Source organism: Panthera tigris, chromosome B1 (genome assembly GCF_018350195.1).
Source record: "Panthera tigris isolate Pti1 chromosome B1, P.tigris_Pti1_mat1.1, whole genome shotgun sequence".
In the NCBI taxonomy this organism is placed as follows: Eukaryota; Metazoa; Chordata; class Mammalia; order Carnivora; family Felidae; genus Panthera; species Panthera tigris.
This window is the reverse complement of record NC_056663.1, coordinates 179,992,548-180,008,886: the sequence shown is the minus strand read 5'-3', so window position 1 is coordinate 180,008,886 and position 16,339 is coordinate 179,992,548.

Sequence of the window (16,339 nt, the reverse complement as noted above, 5' to 3'; positions counted from 1 at the left end):
GCTGTACCTCACTGGGGACAATTCCCTTAGGACACTCTTCTAATGCTAGGGGGAGAAAGTCCTTCATGACATTAGAAGAATATTTCACCGATTCTTACGATGGTATTAATCTGAAGGCTACATCTGCTTCTCCATTTCTCCTCTCTTTGCCTGATAAGTACATTCAATTTCTATGGATGCCATTCATTCATTCATGTATATTTGTTGACTCTTACAAATGTTGCAGGTGCAGTAAAAATGATCTGGTACAGATTTCTTCTACTTTTTTATCTTATCAGAAACTTGACTCTTCTCTGAGGAAGAAACTTGTTCTGAAATCTTTGTGATCAGAGTTTATGATCTCCTCTGGCTCATGTTCCAATGGCATACTATTGACTCTACAGTTGTCAATACCTTTATACTTTCTGAAAAAAAAAAAAAATAAGAAGAAGAAGAAAGCCTCTCTATTGCTTTCTGTGTGATCCGCCCTAGCATTGCATGTGCTTTCTTCACTTTGATTCATAACCAAGCTTTTCAAATGGGTCCATTCCTTACCCAGCTTACTCATTGCGAATCCTCTAGTGAAGGTCATTAATAATTATCTGATTGCCAAATCTATGTCCCCTTTCCAGTTCTAATCACAGCTGACCTTTTGTACCATATTTTTTTTTTTTTATCCACTCTTTCTTCTTAACTCCTGTCTCCATCAGCTTCCATGGCCCCATATTGTCCTGGTTTTTTTCCTTTACCTAATAAAAAAGTTATTCTCAGTGTCCACCTCAAATATTGTCTCTTCTCCCAGAGGAAAATGTGGGTGTTACTCAATTTTCCCCTTAATCATATCTCACCTGCACATTCCTCTATAGCCATAGTGTTTTGCTTTTGATGCCAGTGATTAATTACAAATTAATTCTTTGAAAATTTATATTTCTATGTAAAGTTATATTCCAATATTTAGGCTTTTCTAACATTTTGTTTGAAATTCCACTTCTAATTTCCATAATAAGTTTTATTCTTCCTTCTCATCTACCATTCTAATTGGCACTGAAACTTTCATAACTTTTTTTTTTCTTGACTATATATAAACCATCTTCCTTCTACCTCTCACCTCGGCATATCCACAAAACTGCCATAATTTAGATTCTCATCATCCATCATCAAGAATTTTATGCTGGTCTTAATACATCTTTGTTTTCTTGAATTGATCTGTCTCCTAATTTAGCTTGCTTTATTGGTTGTAAATCCTTCTATATTTAAACTGCCTTGCTGCTGCTATATGATCAAGTTATTCCTCTAAATTTAAACTGTCAATTGTCAGATGTTAATTCTCCTGAACAAAATATCTTAACTACAAAATAACAAGCACTTAGATATCTCTGTCAATACTTATATATATTTTTTTTCACAGTATTTTTTCAGATTAAAGGGTTTGTCTTAGTTAACTTTCCAAGGTTTCTGTTGGGATCAATTTACCAGATTTCAGAACTGAAACTCATTTCATTTCATAATTAAGGGGAAGAAAACACTCTCTTTGGATGGATTTAATGCAGACTTTTAATTTCTCTGACAGAGAATCTTCCCCACCACAAAATGTGTCAACACATGCTTTACCTTCTGTGCCTCAGGCACCAGACATGAATTTATTGGAATGTAAGTCATAGGTGAGTATCAGTTAATGTGGTAATGTGAAAAAACTAGGAAAGAAAGAAAGAAAGAAAGAAAGAAAGAAAGAAAGAAAGAAAGATGAAAAAAAGAAAAAAATTAAAAAGCATGAATACCCTTTTACCATTAATAAGTGTTCTCCTGATTATGTTCATTTCCATGATTTATTTTTGTGTATGTTTTTAAAGAGCCAGAAAATAATAATCTCTCCTGATATAATGAGGAAACTTTTTGTAGGAACTACGGACTTTTTCTACTAATTTTCAGTTTAGTAGGAGAAAATGAAATTGTGTCCTATTTGATGTACTTGTGGGTTATTGCCTTAATGAGCCTATTTCCATTCAACTTAGTCTATAATGAACCAGAATGAGAGAGAAAACACAGAGTTTGTATGGATGCATTTATCTTAATCATGAAATTGTTATAACTAGATCATTTAACATGGATTCATTCTCTACCTTAATATTAATTGAGTGAAAATGGTTCTGTAGGATTTGATTGTGTCATAGGTGTGTGTGTGATGGGAGAATTCGGCTGGAGAATATTTCTACTCTGTAAGTCTTCTCTAAAGCTCATCACACTGAGTCTGTTAGGGACCCCAACATTCACATTGTCCATCTTCAACCCTCAGAACTCTATCTCAGGGTAAAAATGTAAGTTTATGTCCCATAAAAGTGATTGGATAGCGATTCTGAAGGCATACAACCAACTGAAAAGATCTTTATGGCATGCATCTAAAATATAAAGAAAATTATACTATAGAAAGAAAAAGTAGACCAGTAAGGCAATTGAATAGGAATATAGAGGTGATATGATACTCCTATTAAGCCTGAAAGGAATTAGGTTATCTGTAGGCATCAGAAAATGCAAAAGAACATCTGATTAGATTGTTAACTTTTAGCAGATTACAAAACGTTACTTTTTGGCAATGAACAAAGTAAACATTTTTAAACTAACTATTTTTCTTAAGATAGCGACACTTCATATTGTGCATTTGCAGAACAGGGCTCAGAATCTGACATAAAGTAAGGGCTTATAAAATGTGTAATAAATAGAAATTAAATTGATTTTGCATACTTTCTATATTTCTCAAAAGATATGGGGATCCAATGTAGGGGGAAAAACTCCAGACATAAGTAATTATGATATTTGAAATAACTCAACTTTTCTAGTCAATATCCATAAAATTAAATGAATTTATTTCTAACACATTTGCTACCAAAATAAGGGATTATCACAGTTTTAGGAGTATGCTTTCACACTATAGTGCATGGCTTGAGATCTTCTATGCAAGCTATTTTCTTTCATTTTAAACTAAATAGAAACTTACCTTTAATTGATTCTTTAATTAATTTATCACTTTTTTTTTTTTTTTTGAGGAATAGTGACTGGAATGGAGTACCATGGGGCCTCTACAGAGCAATTCAAGTTCTATTTCTTAAAATGGGTGATGATTACACGGATGTTTTCACTTTGTAAAAATTTATCGAGGTACTACTTAGCATTTATGCACTTTATATGTTTGTTGCATGAATAAATTCAAAAAGTGACATGAAAACTGCAGTATGTCAATTCAGAATTAGTGAGGGGTTAATGGATGGGCGTGTCAGTTCAATGTGAAAATACTTGGGGTATTTGGTAATGGGGATGATTGCAGATAGTCATTTATTTTTTTAAAAATCCCAAATACAAGTGAGAACGAATCAACAATATTTGAATGCAATTTTCAACACCAATCTGTAGCTGGATGCTCATATATTGAAATACAAGAATATGAATGAGATAACTGATTTGTTTGGGAAATAAATGTTATTTTAGCCTACAAACTGGGAAAATGTCAAAATAGTCATTCGAATTCCAAAGAAATTTTGATGTAACTAAATAGAAGTTGTCATGTGCATAGATTAACTACAATTTTAGCTTGTAAATTTTATTCTCTTTCAGTAAGGGCTATGGTCCCGAGTGAAATGCTACATGACAAAAAGATTGTAGCTTACACTCAGGAAACTTTATCTCCAAATTTTGATGTAAAATCCAAACAAGAACTCCTTTAAAACGTATCCATCTTTTTATGTTATATAACTTTTAGACATGCAATTATTTGTTTTCTAACTTCGCAACTTGTTTTCTTTTTCTTTTTTCTTTTTTAAATGTTTTTACTTTTGAGAGCGAGAGAGAGAGAGAGAGAGAGAGAGAGAGCACAAATGCGGGAGGGGTAGAAAAAGAGGGAGACACAGAATCTGAAGCAGGCTAGGCTCTGAGCTGTCAGCACAGAGACCGACTTGGAGCTCGAACGCATGAAATCATGAACCCCGAGATCATGACCTGAGCCCGAGTCAGACGCTCAACAGACTGAGCGACCCAGGCGTCCTGAGTTTGTTTTCTTTTCAGTTTATTGTGATCATCCCTATTTCCATGTTTCAAAGTTGTCATATTCATTGAGTTAAGCTCTGGATCATCTCATCATCTAAGTTTTCACTTCAACTGCTCTAGCAAACCGATTTATTGAGTTAAAAATACATATATTTGTATCTAACATTCTCTTGATTGAATTCCATGCAGAAGCCATTCAAGGTAATTTGAATTTGTAGAAGTCAAATAGTTTTGCAAATAAGCTTAAAAAATATATATCAGCAAAATCTACTGAACTAGACTGGTAATTTTTAGCACTGATAGCAACTAAATATTAAGTAGGAGGTTCACACACACGTGAACCCAACACAGATGATTTTACTGATGTTTGGTACCAAATGTCAAGGGAATAGATCATTTCAATTTATGTTAACCTCCCTAGAAGAAATAATTATTGGAGAATCTAATTAATTAATTAAACCTTAATAACTAGGAAACCCTATGATGACAGTTTCGCCTCAATATTAATACCAGACAAGGACAGATGAAGAAATGTAGATCCATTTAACATATGAACATATATTTGAATATCACAGCCAACATTACCCACAGATAATCTACATAAACAAATTCCTTTAAAAAATGTTTCTAAGTTTATATTTAATGTAGTTGAAATGTAGGGTAAAATTCTATTTTCTTATTTTTTTATTTTCATGATTTGTTTTCTGTTACGCCTATACTATAGCAGGGTGCTGATTCAAATACATGACTGATAAAAAGCATAATTGTAATCTGAAAACAGAGGAAAGGTAATTAAACTCAGGCTTATAGTTAAAATTGAAGATGAGACAACAGAATTTTATGGCATGAAGAGATAAATAATCTGGAAAAGAAATCTGTTTTTAGTGCAGTATAAAATGATGTCTAAGACCATGGCCATTAGAATGTGCCATTCTTACATTTATGTTATATTATTTCCTGAGTTATACATACTTTGCCATGTGATGTAAACAACCTGAAATGCTATTTACATATTGGTGCAATAATGACAATAATATTTATGGGGCTGCGTGAGACTGAAAAGACTTAATATTTGCAACATACCCAATATCATCTTGCAATGGTGAGCGATCAACGGACTGACATTTATTGGTGTTTCAGTGTTATCAATAACTTTGTTTAAATTTTTTGTGAATCCACAAAGCAGGACCACACCACTATTCACATATAATACAGAATTTCCAATACCATAACCTTTAAATTTTAAATATGTTGTTTTGACCATTACTAAGACTAACATAAGAGCCAGAATTATGACTTCAAAGTAAATTGTTGTTTGTTATACTATCTGGTTAGTCAGCAGAGAGTTTTTTTGTTTTGTTTTGTTTTGTTTTAGTAGTACATAAAATAATAAGATAATTTAGGATGAATGGCATCTTAGATTCAGTGAAATACAGCTGGTGTTGGGTTGGCATTGCAGATATCAGAGCAAAGATATGGGGTTGCATTGGAAAGGCAAAATGTGTTTCATATAACTTGAATATGTACCCTGAAAAATGAAGTGGGATTTGGGTCACTCTGATAGCTCCTAGTGCTCTAGACATCCACTTAGATGCTGAAGTAATCCAATAGAATAGTTGGACCTGATCTGGCAGGCCTCAGAGGTCGTTTAGAAGACGTATCACTAGCGGTGCCTGGATGGCTCAGTCAGTTAAGCGCCTGACTTCAGCTCAGGTCATGATTTCATGGTTCGTGGGTTCCAGCCAAGCATCGGGCTCTGCGTTGACAGCTCAGAGCCTGGAGTCAGCTTCCGATTCTGTGTCTCCGTCTCTGTCTCTGCCCATTCCCGCACTCACGCTCTGTCTCTGTCTTTCTCTCAAAAATAAACAAAGCTGTACATGCTCCAATTGGATAAAGTACCATGCAAACAATGATTGGGTATCATATGGTCCTCTTAGAAAAAATAAAATAAAATCAGTAAATAAAATCACAGGGGTATGGTTGGCATTCAAAGTCCAGGTTAGATTTAGATATCCTCTTTCCCCTTGGCAGATGCCCGTGTGTACTACTGGAAGATTGCCAGAGACAAGGTATCATTGAAAAATTAACAAAAGTGTCTTGTCGCACAAGATGCCATATCATGATACCTGCTACTCTCATAAGGCATCAATGCCAGATTATAACAACGAGCAGGTATGACAAGCCTTTCATTTCTTGTACTTCTTGTCCCTCTCTCTCGGTTCACCCTTGGTGGGACACAAAGTAACAATGACCGAGGGAAGTTTGAGCTGAAATGCATTTATTTTTTAAGCTCAGGGAGGGGCAGGTGAAATTTAAAACAAAATACATCAACCATACATCTCATCCCCGTTTGCCATTATGACTCTGGTTCTGAGGCACATAGACTGCAGATGGAAAACGTTGAGTAGGAGTTTTTTTATGGTATTTTGGTCTTGCTGTTTAACAATTAAAATGATTTTTAAAAAATCCTGGGAAAAGAAAGAATGTGCAATTTTCTTATGGGCTATGGAGTAATAAAATAAAAAATACATTGTGTGTCATCGTACAGAGCCCAATATAGAACCATTACATGGCTAATCAGTATTCAAGACAAAGGGCGCCTGGATGGCTCAGTTGGTTAAGCGTCCGACTCTTGACTTCGGCTCAGGTCACCATCTCATGGTTTGTGAGTTCAAGCCCCGTATTGTATTGGACTTTGTGCTAATGGCGTCAAGCCGCCTTGGGATCTCTCTGCCTCTCTTTACCTCAAAAATAAATAAATAAGCTAAAAAAAAAAAACCCATGTATTTAAGAGAAGAGAGTTTCAGTGTAAGTAAGAGAAAATGCAAAGCTTTAGAGGTGGAAATCAGCATGATATTTCCAGAAATAGCACATTTATTTTTTAAATAATACGATATAAAGAAATACAAAATTATCAAATATACACACAGGCATTTATTATAAAGAAGTTTACACATAAGAATTTACATTAAAGGCGATTTCTCTGAGTCTGTAATTTGAGCTGGGTCATGTGGGAAGTGTGCATTGGGTACGTAATGTGTGGAAAGACATTCCAGGCTGAAAGAGCCAATATGAAAAGGTGAAAGCATCATGACACGTTTCAGAGTTGTGAGCAGGGCAATGAATTAAGAAAGGAAGGGCAGAGTATTGAAGGACAAGGCTGATAGGTAGCCTGGGACAATATAAACAAAAATCAACTTGAAAACCACATCAAAAATATTGGATTTCAGGATATGCATGAGAAATGTTAGTAAAGGAATGGCAATAATGAGATTTGAGTACTTGAAAAATAGCTCTTAAAAACAAAAACAAAACAAAACAAAACCCCCACAAAAGTCCAATGTTTCAGTTTCCCTTTGCTGCTGTAACAAATTACCACAAATTCTACAACTTGACACACACAGTTATATATTATCTTAGAATCATGACGGTCAGGATTTCTAAAGTTGGTCTCACTGTGCCTAACACAGGTGCCAACAAGGTTCTCAAAGCTCTACACAAGAATCTATTTTCTTGCTGTTTTCAGTTTCCAGAGGCTACCCACATATCTTGACCCATACTCCTTTTTAAGTTCAAAGCCTGTGGTAGTTGACCCAATCTTTCCCAAGATACCAACTCTCTGGTGTTGATTTTTCTGTCTACATTTCCCTCGTTTAAAGAGTCATGTGACAACACGGCATCCATCAGGATAACCCTAGATAATGTCCTTATTGAGATTCATTGATTAACAACTTCAATTCCGTTTGTGACCATAATTCTTGTTATGTCCCGTACCATGGCGTATTCTTAGGTTATGGTAATTAGGACATCTTTTGGGATATGATTCTGCTTACCACAACTATTATTCAAAAAAGTCCTGGAACTTAAAAGTAGTAGAATAAATAATTATAGTTGTAAATATTAACACTAATGATGATACCAATGATAATACTGTTACTGTGTTTGAGCTAATATGTAGATTTTTCCAAGCCATATTATTAAATGAGTAATTTATGGAAAATTATAAAAGAAAAATCAAAACCTTTTAATGAGATGGCTGGAAGTTTTTTGTAGACAGAGTCTATACTTTTTGAATAATCTTCTTATACTGTTTGAAATCTTTTAGTGTATGCATATAGCAATTTTTAAATTTCGGATAGTACATTTTTTTATATTTTTAGAATTTTTTTTAATGTGTCTCAACACATAGTAAAAAGAAAGAAGTTATTTGGTGTGGGATTTCAGTAGACATGATTTGGGAGAGCTTCCTGGAGACATCATTTTTAGTAGCCATGACTGTGGTCCTTCCACATGTTTGATAAAAGACTCTACTGTTTTGTTGGTCAATGGATTGTTCATGCTGTTTATCCTGAGCATCATCCATCAGACTATCTCAGTCCTTTAGACATATGATTGGCCAATGGACCTATGATAAATGAAGAAGGTCTCCCTTGGTAATATCTAATCTGTAAATAACATGATAAGTTCTTTTTTGTTGTTGGTTTGCTTTTTTTTTTTTCTTTTATTTCTGGTCATGTAACTGGTAAGAAGTAAGCCTAACATGGGTGACAACCACCTTCAGTGGAATACTTCTAGCCATCACTAAAAAGCAAAATCAAGGACGCCTGAGTGGCTCACTTGCTTAAGCGTCTGACTTTGACTCAGTTCACCATCTCATGGTGGTGAAGTGTCTGACCATGGCTCAGGTAATGATCTCATGGTTCATGGGTTCAAGGCCCGAATCGGCTCTATGCTGACAATTTGGGATTTTCTCTTTCTTCTCTCTCTCTGCCTCTTCCTGGCTAATGTTTTATTTCTCTCAAATTAAATAAACTTAAAAAACAAACAAAATGGAGACTCTATATATATGATCCTATCTAGATTCTAATCCTTTACTCCAGTGGTTAATGAAGCCAGAGATACCACTGAGCTTGTGGTTAATTAATATGGGCCAATAGGTTCCCCTTTAATAATTAAGCTAGTTCAGGTTGTACTTTTATTTTTATTTTAATTTTTTTACAATGGGAAGAGCTTGGAAAATAAATAATTAAATCATCGATATTTAATGGTTCTAAGTCAGTCCTCTTTTTTTTTTTCTTTTTTTTGACAACAACGAAAATACTTTTCTCTATTATAGAGTCTTTGAATGTGGTTGTTCATCACATGCTACCTTGGCCCCAGACTACCAGAGAGCAAAGAGAAATAAGACCAGAAGAATGTCTACCTGAACTCTTTCTATTATCCTTCTTCTTCTGCTTTTCACAGAAACAAATTTTAAAACTCACAAATTATTTTCGGAATATTACAAAGCCAGCATAAGTAATGATCCAATCGCACAATGTAAGCATTGTATTATTCATTTACATCTGACTGTAGGTTTTCAGGTGTGAAAGAACCAAGTAAAGAGACAGCAAGAGATTATACATCATAAACAAGTGTAACTGTTTCCATTGAGATATTCATTCAATAATGTAGAGAATTGCACTAGAAAAGAGTAGAAATGGTTAAGTTTGAAATGTTTAGATATTTTCCTCAGTTATAGCTAACCATTCAAGAGTTTTCAAAGGCTATGAATTAAATATGCTGTCAAAGTAAAAACATAAATGCGTGCCAACAAGTGCAGAATCAAAAGACTTTCTCCACTTGGAAAAGCCAATAAGTGGCTTTTTTTTAATAGTGTAAAAAGTGATCTTTTATGCTACTAAATGCCATCATTACTGCCACCCTATAAATCTCATTAAACAACGACTTGCACTTAAGAGCAACATGAACTTGATTTATAATTCAAAGAACAACTTTTGGAATAATTTTACTTAAAAAATTTAGACCCAAATGATTAGAGATGATAAATTAATGATCTATGAGTAATCAACAAGACTAGCTTGTCTTTCTTTCTTTCTTTCTTTCTTTCTTTCTTTCTTTCTTTCTTTCTTTTTTCCTTTCTTGCCATTAATTAGACTGTGTTTAAATAGACTGAGAAAGAATCTCATTATAACTCTGTTTTTTTTTTTTGTTTTTTGTTTTTTGTTTTTTGTTTTTTTTTTTTTTTTGCTTTTGTCCTCAAAGCAACAGACAATCCCTTACTTTGGACAACAAATACTAAAGATGTATTTTTAAAATAGAGCTCCTAGAGTTTCAGTTTCTTACTTATGACAGGATGTTAATACAGGGATTTGACAACACAATGATGATATGCTTTCTTTATTCTAGATTTCTATGAAGGTTTATACTCAGTCTTGGAGGTAACATTTTGACCCAAACATTGTTAGAAATGAACAAGTTCTACTTTTTCTTACACTTGGTCCATCATTAAGCTACCAAGACTCTTTTTAAAAAAAAAAAAAATTATTTATTTTGAAAGAGAGATTGAGAATCTCAAGTAGGCTTTGCTCTGTCAGAGCAGAGCCCTAGACAGATTCGAACTCATGAACTGTGAGATCATGACCTGAGCCAAAATCAAGAGCCAAGCATTTAACCAACTGAGTCACCCAGGTGCCCTAATCGTGAGTATTTTTTTTTCTATTCTCTTCCATTCTTGAAAATGTTGTTAGTTAAAAAAAATTCTCTGACTTCAGGTTTCTCAATGCGTGATATTCTTATAACCCCAGGAAGTGTGGAGGATTTAGTTAGCAAGAGTTAGCTATTCTTTTAGTCAAAGTTACTCATCCCCTGACCACTGCCACTAAACATTATTAACACTATAAAATAATATTTTGCATTTACATAGGTACCCCATCATTATTTGCCAAATACTTCAATGCTTATTAGTTTACCTAAGAAATGGGTATTGCTGATAAGGTGCACTATTTACGTATGAAAGATGAGATAAATACATGGGAAGATTCACTCCCCAAGACACTAAAAATGTAATAACCAAACCAGAATGAGAACACAGTTCTCCAGCTCTAGATGCAATCTAGCACAATTAAGTCTATTCAATGATATGTAAGATAAGGAAAACAATTAAAGGCCAGCCTCCCCCACCCTAGATCTCTCTTTCCCAGGAGTTAGCGCTGCATTTCTTCCTGATAGCTTTTCCTTTTTTCTTCTGGATCCTTCTCTTTCTTCTCACTCACAGGTACTTCCTCACTAATTCTCTAATCCATATAATTTTGTTTGGAAGCTGCTTCTCAGAGGACTCAAACGAACATAAACTCTTTCCTATAACACCTTCAGAAGAATATCAGTAGCCCCATTCAGTCCTGAGAGTTAAATATGTGATGAATATGACTAAACCATTCTTATCATTAGCCAACAGAATGCACAAACAGGTTTAGCATATTACAAATTTTCTTTAACCTTCAGCATTAAGCCTGTATGACTATTAGTGGTAACATAATCTGTGCAAATATTTTACTTTGCATAGGAATCTATACAAAATAGAGTATAGTATAGTATACAAATCAATCTATTTATTATACTTATTGAACCCTGTAATTCCAGTTTTCTGAAATTAATTTTAAGAAAATCGGCTGCAGAAGCACACAAAGAATTATAAAAATGACCACAGTGGTATTTTTAATGAGAAAAAAAAACATTATTTTTTTGAAGAAAATTTTAGAAAAAAGAAATATGTGTGTATATATGTATATGCACATTTACACACAAAATGAATGGAATAATGGAAAACAAAATCTAGCCTAGATTTCTACTTGGTAAAAACATAGGTAAATTTAATCTTTTACTTCTGCTTTTCTGAATTTTCTTAATAATTATGCATTAATATGATAGTCAAAGAACATGTGTATGGAGATGACAAACAACAACAAAGGCACACATATTTTCTCATCATAAAAAGGGAAATTAAAAAAATAATAGTCTTGATCACTCTTTCCTTTATTTTTCAAAGTTGAAATATGTTATCGGTTTTTGTTTGTTTTTTTCAAAATACGTTGTAAATTACTTGTGAATTTATATTGCCTGCCATTTTGGAAAATCGAGTGATTGATATTTACTATCCATGAAGTAGTTGTATTCAAAATGCAGAAATATCAGCAGTTAAATAACGGTTTCACATTCATGAGTTCACATAGCTCAATATCTCAGTTAGAGTGGCACATACACTACATGCTTCCAGAAAGCCCTCAAATGAACAGTTTAATCTCCCCCAAAACTAAACAATAAATTAACATAATTTTTAAGATGTAAAAATCTAATTTTTTGTCTTTTTCAAAGTTTTATTTGATTAAACTTTTCTTGGGAAATGTGCTCACTTACCATTTGGGGAAATGAATATTCCAAATGATTAATTCATTCATTTATTCACTTAACAAATATGTTTTGCCTATATTCATTTTGCTGATCATCAAGCTAGTTATAGCATTGGAATAAAGATTAATCATCATCACACCTTCCATAGAGTATTTAGTCATTCAATAATAAATATTTATTAATATTTTATTTTGTTCTAGATGCTGGGAATGAAATAGCAAATAAAAGAGAAACCAGGAATGTTCCTATTGAGCTCAGATATAAAATGTGCAAATAAGTGACTGGTAGGACTATGAAATATTCAAACTAATATGATAGGTGTCAGAAGGGAGACAGGTTGTCTCGTGGCGTAGAGAACATTTAAGGTGGCCTCAGATGCCAGTTTCTGAAATCCCTAAGGTATTATTTTCATCCTCCTAAAAAAAGCACTCAACATACTATGATGTAATTATCCATCATTTTCCTAAATGGAGGGTTTTCTGATCATAAATAATTTCTCTCTTCTGTACACTTGTATTGATTAGATTCTCATTTCTCCACTCCCTCACAGACTTTTTAATGACCCCCATGTCTTATTCTCAGTGTTCATAGCACATCCCTGGGCATCATATATTTCTTTTCTGAATATTATTTATACTCTTCATGGAACTGAAACCTTGATGCTCCCTGTTTTTCTTTTCTTTCTTTCTTTTTTTTTAATTACTGATATTGACAATTTTTATTTTTCTTCTTTTTCCCTTGATTGTACTTGTTAAGGTTTTATATGTCTTTCTAACCTATTCATTTAAAACTAAATTTCTCTAAGGGCACCTGGGTGACTCAGTCAGTTAAGCTTCTGACTTCTTCTCAGGTCATGATGTCACGGTTGGTGAGTTTGAGCCCCATGACGGGCTCCGTGCTAACAGTTCAGAGCCTGGAGTCTACTTTGGATTCTGTTGCCCTTTCTCTCTCCCCTCCCCTGCTCACACTCTGTGTTTCTTTCTCTCTAATAAATAAATAAACATTAAAAAAATTAAAACAATGTCTCTCTTTGTTATGCTCTAGCTGCACAAATATAAGTATGTTATACCTTTAACATTATTCAGTTTAAAGTGTTTTCATTGATATTTTAAATATAATGTTGATATTTTCAGTGTAATATATTCTTGGCCCCTGCTTCCCTATGACGTATACTGCCAATTTCCAAGTAGAAAGATGTTATCATTTTTGTGTTTTTTACTTTTATTGTCATTGATTTACTTCTGTTTCCATAGAGTGCTCACTTACTGTCTGGATATTGAATCTCTTGAAATGATGTACATTCTTTATTAACTGTCTTGTCTTATACACCAGCCTTGGGCCAATTTGGGTAAATACTCCATGTGCATTTGAAAATAATTTGTATTATCTTGTTATTAGATGATTCATTTTATCAGGTATCTAGAGAGATGTGCTTAAAACTTGTTGATATTGGCAAGGAGTTGTCTATTTCTGCTCAGAGTTTTGGATAACTCTTGCTTTTTTACACCAAAGATATACCATAAAGTACATACATATTTAAAATATATGTATCATTATAAAATATCATTTTTTTAATTCTCTGATGTTTCTTGTCAGAAGGCTATCTATCTTTGTTAATATACAAATTCAGTTTTTGCATTATTCAGGGTTGCATTAAGCCAGGGTTTGGATTCTTTATATAATGTTATTATAAATATTTTTTTTATTTATTGTTTTTTAAAGACAGCAAGCACGTGTACATGTGTGCTCATGAACAGGGGAGGGGCAGAGAGAGAAAGAGAGAGAGAATTTCAAACAGGATTCATGCCCAGCCTGGAGCCTGACACAGGGCTCAATCTCACAACCCTGACGGAGATCATGACGTGAGCTGAAAGCCAGAAACAGACGTTTAACAGACTGAGCCATCCAAGGTGCCCCATTATTAATTATTTTTATGTCGCTCTTTCTTCATTGTCTCAATGTATCCCATGCAACTGAGTATTTTTTAAACTGTAACCTTTGTTATTTTAATGATCATTTTCTTCTTTTTTTTTATTTTTTATTTAACTTGCCTTCTATATATCCCTTAGTCTCTCCTTTTTCAACTACTTCTGGGCTAATAAGTATTTAATTTTTAAAACTATTTTTTAAGTTTATTTTTATTTTGAGAGACAGAGAGAGTGGGGAGGTGCAGAGAGGAGGAGAGAGAGAGAGAGAGAGAGAGAGAGACTCCTAAGTAGACCCCCCACTGTCAGTGCAGAGCCTAATGTGGGGCTCGATTTCACAAACCATGAGATTATGACCTAAACCAGAATCAAGAGTCAGACACTAACTGACTGAGCTACCCAGGCCCCCTTGATATCCTCTATCACCTCATTAATTTTATATCCTTTTATTTGTTGTACTAAATAATAATTTGTATCACTGACTGAGGACAGTTCAGCATAGCAGTTAGCGACTCAAGGTACTTTTTTCCCTTTTTCCAATCTTTCCACATATCTACTATATACGAAGATTATTTTATTTTTTTTTCCCTCTGACTTGTTTACATGTTTTTTATTGACTTGCTTTTTTTTTGTTCATTAACTATATTTCTGGCTTAATGAATCTGCTGCTGAAACCCATTAAACTGATGAAAAGTGGTCATATCATGGGTAATCTGAATGTAGAATTGGCAGATTATTTTGATTAATTGTGTGTAATTACAGAGAAAGGAGACTCAACTGTTCTTGGTTCTGAGCATCAGGTAGTATTTTTGCCACTGTGCTAGTTTTCTTTGCCAAATCAAGATTTCTTAATGGGAGGTGACTAATAAAGTGTAGAAACCTTATTTAATTTGATATATGATACAAAAACTGGATTTCCATCTAGGCTGAGAGATTCCAAATTATTGGTGTCTCAAGCAGTTTAAAGTGACAGTCTCCGTGAATAAGGTTGTGCCCTCAGGGAACGATATAGCATCAGGCTTGATTTTTGTTTTTGATATTGCCTGTTTTCTCTCTGGTCCACAATATTGATAATGTAAGACAAAACTAACATAAACTGGCATTCTATTCTTTCCATTCATTTTCTTACGACCTAGAGGTGCAGTGGGCCACCTTCTGAAAAAAAGCAAGGAACAATTTTAAATGCCTTGGCATGACATCAGAAATCATCAGCTTTCCAAATATTTTACTTATATTATTTTTTGGAAGCAATTCTACTCTTAGTTATAAGTTTCTTTGTTACATAAGGTAAAGACTATGACTCTGTAAGAAAAGATATCACAAGGGATGCCTGGGTGGCTCAGTTGCTTAAGTGTCTGACTCTTGATCTAGGCTCAGGTCATGATCAGTGTTTGTGAGTTCGAGCCCCGCGTCAAGCCCTACATTGACCTCCATGCTGGTCGTGTGGTGTCTGCTTGGGATTCTCTCTCTCTCCCACTCTCTCTGTTCCTCTCCCATTCTCAAAATGAATAAAGAAATAAAGAAAAAGGAAAGTGTACCCCAAAGTACCCGTGCTAAATAGAAATGACTTTTCTCTCACATAATAGACTGGTGGAAACATGTCAATGAGAGTATCTCCTCACAGAATCATTCACAATATCTCTTCCTTCTATATTAATACATTAGTCAACATAGTAAAATATAATCCAAAAAGTTCTGCATTCTGCCTTTTCTAGGTAAAAAAGACAGAGAGTGAATGGTAAGTAATATCATGTAAAGAAAGCTATAAAATCTGTAAATTACCTCTATTCATATTATTTTGATAAAGACTTAGCTATATCACTGTAACTAGCTCATACAATGATTAAAAATATAGTCTCTAGGTGAGGGACCATGTGCATTGCTAAAACTCAAGATTTTTTTTATTAAGTGAACAAGACAAAAATGGACGGTGTCAAACCATGCAGTTTCGGCATGGCTAAAAACTCATTAATTTGAAAGTTAGAAGATAGGTTTATTTAAAAAAAAGTAAAATTGAGCATGTATATAATAAGTGAAAAGAAAGAATACAATGGAATTCAAGAGGAGAGGTATCAGTAATACCAAATATTTCATAGAGATCTCTGTATGTTACAAATACATTGTAAGTATTTGTATTCCAATCTTTCCACATATCTACTATATACGAAGTATATTTAATAATAATAATAATTAAATATTATTATTAAATA